This window comes from Patagioenas fasciata, chromosome Z (assembly GCF_037038585.1).
Source record: "Patagioenas fasciata isolate bPatFas1 chromosome Z, bPatFas1.hap1, whole genome shotgun sequence".
Lineage (NCBI taxonomy): Eukaryota > Metazoa > Chordata > Aves > Columbiformes > Columbidae > Patagioenas > Patagioenas fasciata.
This window is the reverse complement of record NC_092560.1, coordinates 34,531,844-34,547,553: the sequence shown is the minus strand read 5'-3', so window position 1 is coordinate 34,547,553 and position 15,710 is coordinate 34,531,844. Positions and strand designations below refer to the sequence as shown.

Here is a 15,710-nt window from a genome sequence, read left to right as displayed (position 1 = left end):
TAGTGGGTTGCTGATTTGAGAAGGTGCAGATCTACAACTCTGACAGGGATACTTTTGGTGTCTTAGCTTTCTTGTACATGCCAAGAAAACCACTTATTGACCTTAAAAATCTTCATTAGGAATTCACCTGGACAAATTTACAGAAGATGATAAAAACCTGGGGAGAATATTCATTTCACAAATGTTATAATGGGTCTCTAGGGAAATAGAATAACACATTAGGTGGGCATGTTCCATACACTGGAAGCACAAATATTGCTCATGGTAGCTAGTTCCACTAGCAATGTATTGCATTTTTTAAATGAAAAATTACTGTAATTCAGCCTTAGGCATGTGAGTTTCACCTCCTTACAAAACAGTAATACATGAGACTGGGTCTTGATAGTCCTCTAAAACAAAAGCTAACTTTCCCAGGTTTAGATGTCAATGAGAGTTTCTCCAGACCACCTGTTTTAGCACCCAGCTTGCACAATTATATACTTTAAAACTATCAATTTACATTACATTTAGCATCTGTCTGCCTGTGAAGCTGGCTACAATAAAATTCCTATGTTGAGGTCTCCTACTAATCCAGTGTAATACTTAAAACAGGAAAAGGCAAGAGTGTGATCTAATGAGATCTTGTTCATATAAAAAGTATTACGAAAGGATGTTTCTCTGTATTGGTAGAGTTGGAGACTGAACTGATGTCTCTGCTCTATGAGTCACATTTGTTTGAAAAGAAGCCCCTCTGCTTTCTCTTCCCTTAATTCCCGAGATACCGGCAAATACATTGGAACTTCTCTGTTAAGTTGGTGAATTTTATTTCTTTTATTACAAGCCTTAACACTTAATTCTATTACATGTAGATAGTCCAGTCATCTACAAGAATGATAATCCTGGCCCTAAAAGAAAAATGAACTTATCACACCATACAATTCTCTTCATATGATTTAAGTAAAGCATCATTCTGGTTTTTTTTTTTAAATATTAGAAGAACAACAGTTTCCCCTCAATGGCAGAAAACATGCCCCATACAACGCCACACCATTAAATATGTTATGCAAAAACCCCCTCGTTCAATTCCAGTATTCTTCCGTCCTCCTACTGTGGAACCATCACGAGAGTTTAGCCAAACAGCTTTAAAAACAACAGTAAAGTTTATCTTACTTAATAACATTAAGATATGATTTCACTTCTTTTCACCCCATTGCTACAATTCTTCATGTGACTTCACACAATATACCAGGACTCTGAAGCACAATGACTGTTTCAAGCATCTACATAATTCTTTTTACAGGCAATACTAAACTACTTACTGACTAAACCTTGTATGTTCCAACTTGTTGACTGATCATTTAATAAACACACAGCCATCCAGGCTTCAAGAAATCTTACAATATAATGCTTTCATAAAAAATTTGAAGAACTGATCTAGTACTAAATTTAAAGCCAGAAGAACCTTCCCTGCATCTCTTTATCCACAGGTAAATTTTAACTCGCTCCTAATTGTTCAGTCCACTGCAAAGTACCTTGCAGTTAACCATATGGCAAAAAAATGCACAGACATAAGGGTAACAAGTTGTCACAAGCCAGTGTAATTTCTTTAAGTTGTACACTTTCACATCATAGTAAATATAAGGCAGCTTAGCTTCTCCTTATTCATATCCTCCTCTTTCCCTGAGTAAAAAAAAAAAAACAAGCAAACACACACAAACATATGCACAAAAATTAACTCTGCCCATGATACAACAGCAGCATCTTACACAAGTCATATACTTACTACCATTTTATGATAACTGCAAGTGAACTTTTAAATGTTGTAATGCAAGTATTTTGTCCTTATGGTTTTACGGATGGAGTTGACCCAAACAGTTTATTACAACGGTAGCAAGTTTACTCAGTTTGGTTTTGTAAAAGTTAGAAAGACAGGTCTCTAGAAACTAGACAGGGGGATGTTTATTTGAAAAAGACATTTCTCTGTTCTCTGCTTATGTCTCCTCACAGGGGCTACTTGGGCCACCAGCCTTTGTCTGAAGACAAGGTTTAATTGCTGTTGTATTAGTCTGAGAAACATTGTTCCAAAGTCAAACAGATCACCTGAACATTCTGGAAGAGCAAGCCCAGGGCTAACATACCTAATGCTGCTGTTAGAAGGTAGTGGAGCACAAAGTTACTGCACTTACCCAAGTCTGTTAGCTTGATTCATCATGGCAAATTAAACTCTTGGGTTCACAACTCTTTAGGAGGCTGGCTAATCTTTTAGTGACAACAGCCAGTTCCCAGCAATACAGGCTACTAACACTGCTACACACACCTGCCAACATTGAGGGAATGTAAGTTTCACATCACATTTTAAAGAGGGGCGGGGTGGGGGGAAGGAGGAGAGTGCAATCTACCATTTGACAGACCTTTCAAGCTTTTTAGCTCACCAGTTGCATGTAGATCATGGACATGTCTTCTGAGACCTTAGAGCCTAGTACACTGAGAAGACACCACGGTAACAATAAATTGACAATAAGGATAATGAAAATATTTTCCTAAGACCAGCTTAAGAATTTATGATAACAATTATACAAGAGCAAATATTTTTGTGGACATATTTGAAACATTTTTCTTCTAATGCAGCAGGCTTCTACAACTTTATTCACAAAGGCCCACAGTAAAGAATGTATTTTGTTTCCTGTATTCAGAGATAACAGTTTACATCAAATTTCTGCAACTCTTTTATAACTTATTGATGATATAGTCACTATTTGTCTTCAAGATGAGCAATGGCAGGCCACCAATTTGGGGGAAATGGCCAGAAAACACCAAAAACAGTGCAGGGGAAAGTAAGAAAATGATACATCAATTCTTAAGACTTGTTCTATAGCAAGTATCTACCAGTTTTAAAGACAGACAAAACACAGAAGCATTTAAAATTCTTAGTCAGATAAGCTATTATTCACAGCAATTATTACAAAGTCAAAACATAACTGTTATTAATCTCAAGTAAACACTAAGGATATTGACAAATAAGTAGTAATTCAGCACTTAAAAGAAAAGCAAACAAACAAACATGATGAAAAAGCAGGGCTACAAAACACTTAGAGGGACCAAGTTAGAAAATGCAGTTACCCACATTAGCTCTGTATACAACCAAATCTATGACAAGCTGTAATACAAGCCAGTTCATTCATGGATTTGAGACAAATGCATCTAAACTTCTCCCATTATCAACACCACAGTAACTACAATCATAACAAGACAGTGTTGAATAAATCAGAGGCATTAACTGTTAGACACAAATGCTGCCTGTCTCTAATAAAAACATAGTTCTCTTTCTTAAATCAGCTGGGAGTACAGGGAGGAATTATATTGAAGTTACTGGCTAAATCAAGGCCTTCTCTTGTCACAAGAAAATGGACAAATAGCTTTCCTAGGAATTACTGCAATGAAAGAGTAAACAGTAACATCTTGCAAACAAAAACATACCATCACACTGATATAAAAACCCTAAGACCATACTCAAAGCATAGAAAGATTTCTCCCTATAGATCTGATTTTAAGAAAAGTTTATAGGCATGATCCTGTGGTTTAACCTGAGCTAGCAATCTAACCACAATACTTGCTTGCTTACTCCCTCACCTTCCACCATCAAACAGGTGAAAGAATAAAAATGGGAGAGAAAGAATAAAAAAGGATTGAGACAAACACAGTTTAACAAAAAAATCACAAAATACTACTAATATACTACTACTACTACTATATATATACACACACATATATATATACACATAATGGAAAATAGAATATAAAAATACTCAGTGCAATTCCCATGAATTCCATCTGTACCGAGTAGCCAGTGCCAGGAAGAAAAAGAGCACTGTGCCCCTGAACAGCTGATCCCAGAGAGACAGAACAAGGCAGCAAGGCCCAGAGACTACTGCAAAAATGGTAGAATCCAAAAGGCCAAACTAAACAAATTCCCAAATGGAACTCCAACGAAATAGAGCAGAACTAGATGGGTCTCCACCTCCTCAACTGGAAAACCTAACCTTTTTTAAATAGCAAGCATGATGCTAATGGTATGGAATATTCTTATGGATCAGCCTGTATGTCAGTCAAAGTCTATCCCATCCATGCTGCCCTTCCTAGCTGCCTCATACCTGTGGGCAGAGCACTCACGAAAGTCCTTGGTTCCCAGCCAACAACTGAGACGACATTCAAGTTCTTACACTCTCCCTGTTCCAACTCAAAACTACTTGAAGAAAAACATTAACTCTGTGCCAGGGTGTTACCTTCTTGTTCTCAAACTAAAGGCAAACATGAAAAAGTGCTACCTATGAAAAATAATAGTTTCTAACTGCATGAAGAAAATAAACTCACTTTCAGTCAAACCAGCACACAATAGACAAAGTAAATCACTAGTAATTTTCATCCTATCTTTGCAATGATCAGAGGAAAAATAACCAAAACAACAAAAAAAACCCCAACAAACCACACAAAACACACACATAAAAAGGTGACTCAGGAAAAACGATTCCTTGTCTTCAATCTGCATCTTGAAAAAGCTGAGCAACCAGCGACGAACTGCATTTGTCTTACCTATTTTCTTTACTTTCAGCCATTATAGCCTAGATTAAAGCAGTTCTCATACAAACACATTTAAATACCTGTTTATACTGGAAACATGAGTCACTTAAGTGAAAGCTTTTGGAATGGCAGGTCTCTTGCTATGACTACTACCCAATGATGTGATCTTCAGTTTTACAGACCAACTGCAGAATATTCACTGTCTACAATGTTAAGAGAAATCTCAACCTAAACAGATTATCAGCTTTAACTGGTGAAGAGCTGCAACGGATGTCAAAGTTGTAATATGTAGTAACATCAAGACATGGAAAACAAAATTCAGCATTTTGTTATGAACTCTAGCTACAGCTAAATATGTGGGTTTTGATAAATTTGGAGGGTTAGTGGAAGAACAGTACTTCAAAACAAAAATTGCTACTTATAGAAGAGTAGTATAGCTGTAAATAAAATGTATTAGATTTGTAATAGTAATAATTTAAATACTGTAGTCAATACTGGATTCATCAGCAAGGACAATGGTAACTTATTAAACTGCTGATCATACTCTTTCTACAAATGATAAGAATCATCAGCATTGTAACATTACATGGTATTCTCTCTGCTTACAGCCAGGTTTCTCAGATTTTTGGTGGAAAACACCACACTTCCTGCATATGTAAAGTCTAGAGGAGGCAGAAGGGGTGGGACAACAGGGAGAGAAAAATCAAGCTGTGAAACCAATAACTTGCCTTAAAAGTGGTAGAGACATCAGAACAAAACAATCCTCATACTGTTGGTGCTTTTCAAACATGGAAGAAAAATGCACAAAGTATTACTTATGAAACTGGTATGGTATCTGCATACTCATGCAACTAATCAGAAGATCTTGGCACATATTTCAAATACTCTGAAAAGTTAATTTACTGGACCATGAAAAAAATGTACTTTAAGGGAACACCTGCAGGAATTTATGAAAATTTTTGCTCAAAAAAATCTGCATAAACATCAAATTCCTTTTGCTCTGAAGTAGCAGAAAGGTGACAAAATGATGGCAAGGAGGAAGCCAAGACTTTAAGAATTATAACCACCTTGAAGACACTTGTTCCCTACCATACCTTGCTTGTCCCACAGCAAACATGCTTTCCTTAGCCTTTCATAAGTTCTGATCAAAACCCTGCTTTGAAATTAGTTTACTGTGTATGGATCAGGAATGGAAGTGAATAAAGTAAGTTAATTAATCAAGACAGAACTTCAGAGTGAGAACTTGCAGCAGCAACAGGTAGACTTTTCTCTTTTTAGCTTCATAATCTAATTTTCTCTCCAGAAAGCTTTTTAAGTACTGAGGCCTGAACAGCAGGCCTTGAACTAAAGTAGACCTCTAGAAGAACCCCACAATCCAACAATATATATAGTATACACAGAATTGCATATGCCACATATTACAGATCTAATTTAGTATGAATATATATATTGATGCCAATCTATAAAACCTCTGCTGTAACACTTATTGTGTAATGATAACCAGCAGATCAACCCTTCTTCATTTAGAGGCATGTTGTAAGGCTGCAAAACTAGATGTCTGGCCTTTTTAAGAAATATGTGGTTAAAACCAAAAGAGAGAAACTCCCATGTATTGCTCCTTGAGCCCTGGCCAGGCTTTGGATAGAATCCAACGGGGGGGGGGGTGGGCAGGTGGCACCACATGTTTCTGCACTTCAAGTTTTGAAATATGTTTATTGAACTGTATAGAAGCTGGACCCTCTTGCAGCAATTTTGGAGACCTCACCTACGAGTGGACACACCACACAGGACCTCCCAATAGCTAGGTCAGGTCCTCCAAACCCTTGCTGCAGCCAGGGCTGCAGCTGTGGATCTGGATGATGGTAAACTATTAGAGCAACTGGTGAGGTATCTTCTTAGTTAACCTTACATAGTAATTATTACGTGCATTACCATGCTTATTGTCTTCACTGCTCAAAAGTAGAGTGTAATAAGCTTATTGTTTTAACTAAATGCAATTTTTTTCCCTGTAATGCCTTGAAATAGACAGTAAATTGCACCCTTTTGTTGGCATCTGTGTCTTTTCTGTTGACCCCATCAACTAACGTAGCAGCTTTTTATCTGACCTGAACTAGATTCACCAATGTAAATGTTTGACTTTATTTCCTGAGATTTTACATCAATCTAGGTATTGGTGATAACCACCACCACCCCACCCCCCCCGCAACACATTCCTTTTTCCGTTTTGAAATGCATATACTTATTTGCAGAGAGGACTAAATTGTCCCATAGTTCTTTAAAAAACATTGAGTCTACCCAACTGAGGAACAGAGAAGGGGAGAAAGAAATTCAAAAAGGCAAAAAGGTATCTTCCAGTGAAAACAGGTTCTCAAGAGGTAAGATATCCTTCCTCATAAAAGCAGGTGAGGCTTTCTAGAAGTCTGTCCTACAGATCACACGCACAAGAACAAACAACCACGCCCGTGCCTTTCAGGCTGTTCTTTGCTTTATATTTAACCTTATGCCACCCTTGCCCAAACACAGTCTCCTAGACACATGGTTAGAGGGCTAAGTATGACTGAAAAATGATGATGTTTATTCACAGCAATACTTCACCCTTCCACACTTTTCCTCCTTCAATTAATATTATACATACGGGGAAAAACAAAACAAAAAATCCATCTCAAATGAATCCATATAAATTCCATTATTGAAATATCTAGCCTAAAACTATCTGTAATGCAATGCTTCCTTCACCGTGGCTCCCCACCAAGGTCACAGCAATATATAACCTTCTAAAAATGTACTTTTCATCCATTATTAATAGAGCCACATGTTCCTCATGACATGAAATAACAAATTTCTCTCATGTGCTTCCATACAAGCCACAGGGATACATACAGGTGTAATTGAGGGTGGGAGAAAACCTTCCCCCGCCCAGTTTGAACACTTAGGGAAAACATGTGAACCAGAAGACAGTCTGCTTGCCCTCTCTGCCTTACAGCTGGCACCTAACAATAAAGTATGCTTTTATCGACAAAATAGAGGTGCAGAAGATGAAGAGATGTAATTCACCCAAGGTGCACTCCTGCACTATCAAGATTACAAAGTAGTTCTATCCCTATTCACTCCTAGAGAAGCCTTTTCTTCCACCCTTTAGAAGTAGAGACGACCCTGAGGACCATCACTGTGAACACTATCCCTGCCTACCAACATTGTGTCAACAAGTCTCCAACAATCTTGTTTCCAAGTATATCAAACACTTGAATATTCCGTAACTCCAAAAGCACTTAAAAGTCACATTTCTGTGAAGTCACATGAAAGGCAGAATTTACTGTTAAGCGCTTTCTTTTTTAATATACTCTTTGTCAGAGCATGGATTTTGACCAACCATATCTCACAAAACTGTAGTTCCACCAATGGCAAAACCATCATTAATGAATTTGTGTGTCGTCTTCCACCATTAAGAAAAATATCTTCTGAAGGGGATTAATGAACAAAAAAGTCATTGTCCATTTAATAAAGCTCTCTGCAACTGCGAAGTTTTCAGAAGGAAGTAATAAATTAAACATATTTGCTCCCATTCTGATGTCACTTTAGGTGTTCAGATCATTATGGAAAACACACACAGTTACATAACAGAACAGGCAAGCAACTGACCAGAATCATACAGACACAGCCAACTGTCTTCCAAGTATAATTACACAAGTTAACCTACAATCTCCAAGCATCACTTTTATTTTTATCATTCCTAGAAAATTGAATAAAGACAGTCTAACTTGCAAACATTCACAGTTCAAGTTGAAGATGAGAGGTAAGTTCCAGACATGCAGAAGAACAGACACAACACTTGCTAGTATACAACAGGTACTTACCTTTGCATACTAGCAGCCCAAGCACTGTACTGAATTTTAGCAGACATTGTTTGTCAAGCATTTGGAGAAGGTTACTAAGAAAACTTAACAGAAATGTCACCAGGGAACTATTCTAGAGCATGCCTTCTCCTGTGCTATTCAGCTCACAAAACTGACACTAAATCCAGAAAGCTGGGTACTTCCATATTTAAAAATCTCAACAGCAAACGTAAGATTATACATTGGACTGCAGCTACCTTTGCTCAGCATACTAGGGAAGAACTCTATGCAAGGAACATAAATACTACATTAGGAAAATGAGTTTTGCAACCGAAATATTTTATTTTAATAAGTACCAGACCAGAAGTCTGACATCTAATAAATCTTACAGTTCTTACCCACTTAGGGTAGAGATTACAATCTAGTAAAGTTCATTTTTACATTTAAATTGGATTAATACAAGTTAAGAAGAAAAAAAAAATTAAAGCCTACACAGGTGAAATCTTACAGACCTCAGCATGATGGCATAGACCAGCTAGAACAACTTACTACGCAAACATAAAATGAAAAAGTAATAGACTTGACTGTTTCCAGATATACATGACTAGCCACATCTGGGTAGAGTTCTAAGAAGTAGTATCAGTGGTAGACATTAAGTATAACATTGCTTGGCAATCTAGTTAGCACAGTAATCTTTAAAACAGAATAGACTTACAAACACTACCTGTATTAATTAACTGTTCTGCTCTAACAGGAATCTAGAAGAAAAAACAAAGCAACAATGGACAGGGTACAAGAAAAGCCTCTGAGGTACACATTCAGAGGGAACCATCATCTTCATTGGCTACTCCCAAAGTCACAGTTACTTTGCCAAGATTGGGATCTCAGGATTGAAGACTACCTCTGAACCATCATGAAGCTGTCCAACAAAAGGATGAAGATCCACCAGTAACCTTAAAGAAAGCAACACATTTTATTAGAGCACTTCAATTCTAGAGCACTTGCAAACTTGCAGATAAAAGTCTTCAACTTCAGACAGGCTCTCCAACACTGACAGTAAACCCAACCACCATGGAAACCAGCATTAAGAATAAATAGTTAGGTTACCACACACCACTCAAGACAGACAGCTGTAGTGACCGAAGCCAGGACCCTTCAGCTGAGGCAGCTGGCACTGTTAGAAGGGGACCAGCAGCTACGACACAAAGAATTTGATCTGCCTACAGCTGGGCCAGAAGAGAATTGAAGAGATCACTTCAAAGACGGCAAGTGGACTCAACAGCTGGTCACCATGATAAAGCGTTCTCCCTGCGCAAGGCCACCATAACTCAGCAATGTGAGAAAAACTGGAAAACACAAAGAAGAAACTGACACAATTTCATTTTGTTCAAACTACTATATGGAACTGAAGGTCTAAAGTTCATCAGTCATTCTGTATAATTATTCAATAAAACACTGAAAACCACAGTACTACTCTCAAAGTAAGTATCCACGGTACCAGTACTTGTAGGTGCAGACCTCAAATACCATTTGAAAATTTCACAAGATTTAAAAAAAATAAAATCAAGCAAACAAAACAAACCAAGAGCTAATCAGCTCTTCAAAGTCTGTAAGCTTTAAAGTCTTATCAAAAAGACTACGAAAACCTACTTGTAAGCACTTACAGCGTACAATATATTGCAAGCAGATCTCAAAAAAAAAAAAAAACCAGAAAATATTTCAACATCTCAACCACCATGCAATAGCAGCAAAGATTAGAATATGAGTAGGTAATAGTTACAGCTAGTAGTTAACACAGGCAATAACAATTTGTATGTATTTCAGAAAAATTTCTATACATTTCAGCACTTTGTGGAACCATTTCAATAAAGTTTCCAAGTAAGCAAGTCAAACAAGACCTCATGTAACACACAAGAAACATTAGAGGAAAAAAACACAAAAAGGTAGTCTGGATTTTTAGAACCATTCTCCATAATCTGGTAGTAAAATTAATTTACCTCCTGAATTCCTCATGCCATCAGCAACTTCACATTTTCCACTACAACAGAAAGTTAACTGCAACCACCACATAGTGAAAGCACAAGTTTGAATTATTTCACCATTGTTTGAAATGTATTGGTGATTAGGCCTCTTTGTCACTAGAATCAACTGTTTGTAAATAAAAATGAATTAACTACACTGTTTCAAGGAACTACACTTATCCACATCACAGATGCAGAGGGAAGCACTCTGCATATTTATACAAGGAAGGTCACATTCTCCATTTCGTTGAGGCACCTGGTATGCTGACATCTTAGTATTATCTAGAGAGCAAGTGAGATGCATCTTGATATGCAGAAACTAGTCACTAAGAAAACCAGTGTAAAGAAAGATCAGCATTTGCCTTCCAATCACAAAACCACAGAACTCTGAAAAGTAAGAGACGGAAAACGAGAAAAACAACAAACGAAAAGACTCTCTCTCACCTCGTATGAGAAACCAGCTATTTAATCACACAACAGGAAACAACTTTTCATAATGGCGATTCTCTCTTGGCTCAGCTTCAGTGAATAACTTTCGAAAGATAGTTTTTAAAACACTTTGCTTCTGTAGATGATGAAAACTGATTCAACATTCTCATGGCATTTCACCAAGTCAAGTTTGATCTTTCTAATACTTAGGGAAAGGCAAGGAAAACCAAAGAAAAACATGAAAAGTCTACAGCTACAGGCTTAATTCTAAAAAGAAAACAGAATCTTACTGAAAAATCTTTCATTTGTCAAACATTAAGCAAACCATGCGTTACATTAAAAAAAGATCCCACACCACTTTAAAACAGGTATTGCATCAGATAGATGTTTACAGATCAGAACATGTCAAAGAGTGCAGCTTGGCAACAGATAGCAAGGAAAGATAAAAGCTAAGAAGCCGATGGATAGAGAAAAGACATACAAAAAGTATTTAAGCATAAAGCGAATTAGTAGTATTTACTACATTTAGAACTTTATATTTTAATTGGCAATTTCATAAATACCTAGAACTATCCTGAGTCATGATTTACTTCAAAGTTCATTGAAAAGTATTGCTTCTTAAAAGAAATTGGTTAATTTGTAACACCTTGCAGCAAGCTGCTCACTGAGACTGCCTTTGTTGCAGTCTTTTTCCTCAGCCTCACTTCACAATATGAAAAAATAAAAAGTTTTGGAAAACAAGATATTGCTGGTATTTGGGTTTTAATTTGGTTAAACACAGCCTAGCATTGCCCACAATGACAAAAATACTGGTGGGTCTTCACTTAGTGGTACCAAATACAAACAGATTTGGCAAGTTCTTCAACTAGATCAACCCCTTACGATATATTAAGAGATACAACATTGATTTTTGACCAACTCATCAACACAACCAAGACAGAAAGAAAAATCTGCTAGGTGTCAGAGAAAAGAACAAAATTGCAAGCTATAGCAAAGATACTATAAACAAGAAGCTTCACAAAGCTAAGAAAGCAGAGCTGAATTTTACAGAATAATATTCACTTATAGCAATGAAAGTACAGAGTAAAAGAGTTAGGAAACATGACCATTTTTAAAGTGACCCATTATTTAAATAGGCGTGTTGTGGATAGCCTTTTTTCTTCTAATTTAGCTCTTCAGTCTAAGAATCAGCTTAAGTATCCAAAAGCCTATTCCGAGGGAGGAGCTGCACAGCTCAGCACATTTCAAACTTCTAGTAAGAAAGCAACAATTCCAATTCAATGGCTATCATAATGAATGACTAATTAGCTACAACTGGTAAACTATTCTAGTGGCTTTACCACCATTGCCTTCAGGTTGTTAAATGTTAAAAAAAAAAAAGTCACTGCTTCAGGAATGTACTGATAGATCAAGTTACAGACTTTAGCTTGGACTTTTCCATCTAGAAGTAGTACAGTTGGTTCAGGAGCCATGACGCACATACACATTCCAAAACCATCTTGTAACCTGGATGACTCCACTCAAGTTTTATGTTGTTGTAAACTCATTATTACAAATTATTTTCTCCTCACCAGCTATTCAACAGTTGCTAGTGGGGATGGAAGAAACAGCAGATCATAAGTATTAATATACAATACTTAATTGTAGCATTGAAGTGGCATACTTATTTCTAGCTCAGTAAAAGCTGTTACATTATGCCATACCAGTGCTTCTCCACTAGAAGCTTCCAAAGCAAAGCAGACAAAGACGACAGAGCTAGAACATCCGTTATTTTAGGGCAGTGCTCAGATATTAACAGAAGCCATAGCTATCCATGGGTATAAGACTGAATAAAAACCATGTCTTTAAATATTTGAAAAATGAAACATTTACTATGAATTACAGTAACATGCCTAGAAAGCAATGTAAAGCATCATGTCTTAGCACGTTCAGCATTCAACCCTAAGTTACAAGATAAATATAAATCCGTCCCATGGCAGTTTGCTTTAGATATGCTACACAAACTACCTTCAAACATTATTTTGGTTTTATGTCATAAGGAAGCAAAAAAACCAAACCATATCCATGGAAGCCAGAAGGGGGTGCTCTGAATAACTCAGGTGGGGGGCACTGAACTGAGCATTTGCCTTGTGTTAGGAGAGGTCAGAAGCATGCTGTCTTGTTTCAGTTTGGGAGCTCACTTAAGTTCACAATGCCATGCCTTTATCACAAAAAAAAAAAAAAAAAATCTGAAAAGCAGGAGCGTTCCTTGCAGCAAAAAGGAAATGCTTTGGTTTGTGCTATTGCCATCACAAGGGCAAATTAATCTGCAAGAGAAAACTAGCAACACAAAGACCTGGCAAGTGTGAATTCTAGTTTTGTATCCCATGATTTGTGAGCTGGTTTAGGATACTGAGAAGGAGACACATGGAATGCAGAGAAATCACAAAAGCCTATACTACAGTTTTTATCTACAAAACGCCTATTCTGACATAACTACTTCAGGTATTTTTAATGTGACTGTGCTGAGTTAATACCTTACACCAAACTACATCCTGAAATGAAATGGACCTAGATCATTCCGCAAGTGTAATACAGTATTTCGTCTCTGCCAGCACTTTGGTGCATCAACCTCCCCCCACCCAAAAAGGGAAAAAGATACGCACATTCCAATCAAGCCTCTCTCGGCTGGTCTCACCCAGTTCCCCCCTCCTTCCCTTTCTTCCTCCCTCGCCCCAGGCCTTGTCACGTTCCCAAGTCCCCTTTGATTTTAGGTTTCATTTTGTTGTTAACAGCAAAACGAAAGGAGAAAGCTTCCAAAGCGAGGATCCTTACCCTTGAAATCCCGCCATGCGCGCAATAAGGAGGGTGAATTATTTTTCCTCTTTTTTTTGGATGGGAGATGAGGGGGGAGGAGGAAGAGACAAAAGCCTAAAAGGAAGAGAGGCTAAGCGGCGGAGACTGAGGGAGAAGGCGGAGACCCTGGTGAAGGAGCAGGGCGAGCGTCAGCCATGTTGTGTGTGTGTTGGTCCAGTATTTACAAACCTGCAACTGCAGCAGCGCTTGGAGTCTGGGAGAGAGGGGAAGGAAGGGAGGGAGAGAGAAAGGCGAGGAGGGAGGAGAGGCAGGCACACAGAGGGAAGGGAGGGAGGAGCGGCAAGCGGCAGACAAAGGATCCAGCGCAGCCCGAGCGCAGCGCGCACACACGCACACGCGCGGCGCCTCACACCGCGGCAGCGCTGCCCGCAGCCCCGCTACGCCAGCCCGGGGCGGCGGCTCCCGCTCCGGCTGCCGCGGCGCGGCCCGGACCCGCCGCCGCACTCACGCCCCCTTCGGCCCGCTTTCTCGCGGCGGCAGCGGGGTGGGGAGGGAGGGAGGGAGGGCCGGGGCACGCTTCCCCCGCCTCCCCCGTACGCTGCCGAGAGGGAGGTTTATCTGCCGGCAGCCCCTCGCCGGGCCCCAGTCCATGTACAATAGCTCCGCAGAGGGGAAGTGGGGGGGATCGCCGTGGCCCCAACGCCTCCCCTCCGGCAGGGAACGGAGGGTGGTTGCTGAGCGGGGCCTGTGCCAGGAGAGGGCGGCAGCCCCCGCGGAGCCCAGACGGGGTGGGGTTGCCAAGCAGCCGGGGCGTTGCGGGGGAGAGCACAGACGGCAACACGAGCCCGGGGGGCCCCGCTGCCGCCCGCCTCCCGCAGCTTCCGGGCGCGCCGCTGAGGCGGGGGCGGGACGGGCGCGGACCACGGCGGAGGAGGGGGCGCAGGATCTGGACGCCACGGGTGACTACATAATGTCAGGCCCGGGGGAGGGGAAGGAAGGCAAGGCTGGGCAGGGAGTGGTGGCTCCGGCTCCCCCCACAGCGACTCCCTTCGGCTCTGCCCGGTACTGGGCCGGGCCAGGCCAAGGGCGGCGCGACAGGCTGCGCTCTCCCTCCCCAGCCCCCCCTCCGCTTCCCCTCCCCCGCCTTCCCCGCTCGCTCACCTGCCGGCGGGACGGGTGCCCGGGGGTGCCAGGCGGGCGGCCCGGGGGTGCCAGCGCTGCAGCCACTGCCGCAGCCCCCTGCCTTGCCAGGCCGCTCAGCTCCTCCGCGGCGGCAGCGGGGACGGCCGCTCCCCTTGTCTCGTTTGCCCCCCTCCGCCGCCGCCGCCGCCACCACTGCCTCCTGCTCGCCTCTGCCACATTTGGAGCCCCCTCTCCCTACGCGAGCTTCGCCGCCAGGATAGAGGCCTCCTCACCTTCCTGCCAAATAGTGAACCACCCGCATCGAGCCGTTCAAAACACAGGGTCGGGCCCCGCCCTCCTCCCCCGTCCTACCTACCCCCCCCCCCCCCCCCCGCCTCCCGCCGCGCAGGCGCACTGCAGCTCCCAAACTGCGACAGGAGCGGAGGACGCGCTCCCCCGCCCCGCCCGCCGTCACCGACCCCAGCGCGCCTGCGCGCCTGAGGCCGCTACCCGCCGTCGCCCCGCAGCGGTTTCGCCCTGCCCGCTACCCACCGTAACGGCGGAGCTGCGGGCCGTGCCCGGAGCCCTCCGGCGGGCGGCCGGCTGTCGGGCTGTCTCCGAACACGGCCTACCCGGCCCCGGGGTGGCGGGCGGCCCTCGCCACGCCCCCCCCGCCCGCCCGCTCTCCGCAGCGCCCAGCGCCGCCTCACGGGCGGGCCGCAGCGGCCCGTGGCGGCGGAACCGCTCACCAGCAGCGGCTCCTCCCCAGGCAGCCCTGGAGGCCGCGGCCTACCTGGCGCCCAGGGCTATGGCTGACAGTCCCACGGGTTTCAGGATCCCCAGCGTTTTCCAGCGTGTTTTTGCCGTATCCCTGGTCATTTTCCAGCCCTCAGTGCTCGTGTGGTCTGAGGAAGTGCTGGTGATTGTGTTTGCACAGAGCAGCCCGAAAGTG

General features: G+C 41.8%; 1 protein-coding gene across 4 annotated transcripts in view; it reads right to left on the bottom strand.

The window, feature by feature from the left end:
* SPIN1 (spindlin 1) overlaps positions 1–15,426 on the bottom strand; it is a 61,709-nt gene extending 46,283 nt beyond the window's left edge. The window contains exon 1 of one of the 4 annotated variants that reach the window (XM_065860286.2): positions 15,311–15,426. The gene's annotated coding sequence lies outside the window, so the exon portion shown is untranslated. Of the gene's footprint in view, positions 1–13,654; positions 14,094–14,797; positions 15,118–15,310 lie in introns of those variants that run through there. The other 3 variants (XM_065860285.2, XM_065860283.2, XM_065860284.2) reach the window with 3 other exon arrangements.
* Between the last annotated feature and the right edge of the window lie 284 nt (positions 15,427–15,710).